The sequence below is a fragment of the Grammomys surdaster genome, unplaced genomic scaffold (genome assembly GCF_004785775.1).
Source record: "Grammomys surdaster isolate TR1022 unplaced genomic scaffold, NIH_TR_1.0 243, whole genome shotgun sequence".
NCBI lineage: Eukaryota > Metazoa > Chordata > Mammalia > Rodentia > Muridae > Grammomys > Grammomys surdaster.
The window spans coordinates 5,303,061-5,303,582 of record NW_021604688.1 but is presented as its reverse complement, the minus strand read 5'-3'; the positions used below and the strand labels follow the sequence as shown (position 1 = coordinate 5,303,582).

Here is a 522-nt window from a genome sequence, read left to right as displayed (position 1 = left end):
GTGTGTGTGTGTGTGTGTGTGTGTGTGTGTGTGTGTGTGTGTGTGTGAGAGAGAGAGAGAGAGAGAGAGAGAGAGAGAGAGACAGAGAGAGAGAGAGAGAGAGAGAGAGAGAGAGAGAGAGATTTTACCACCACCAGATTTCAAAAGATTCAACTCATAATGTGGACTCAAACTTAGTGAAACAAAAATAAATATCAGCAATAGAAAAATACCTAGAAAATGTTTTGTTTATGGACACTATAAACAACTATTCTTAAAAATAGCTGAGAGGCCAAAGATGATCAAAAGGTTGCAAAGTATTTTTAACTGAATAAAAACACAACATATTGTGGAATGAATGCCTCACCTGGAACAGCTAGTTCCAAGCTTATGAGAACTGGCCCCAGCGGTATGAGACAGAAGAGAAATGCAGACAAATCCAGGTGCACTTTGTTGTACTGACAGAAGGCAGAGGCACACATGAATGCATGGATGAACACACACACACACACACACACACACACACACACACACACACACACA

General features: G+C 40.8%; 1 protein-coding gene across 1 annotated transcript in view; it reads right to left on the bottom strand.

The window, feature by feature from the left end:
- Window positions 1–522, bottom strand: part of Elp2 (elongator acetyltransferase complex subunit 2) — a 36,535-nt gene that overhangs the window by 9,005 nt on the left and 27,008 nt on the right. The gene's annotated exons all lie outside the window — the stretch shown is intronic.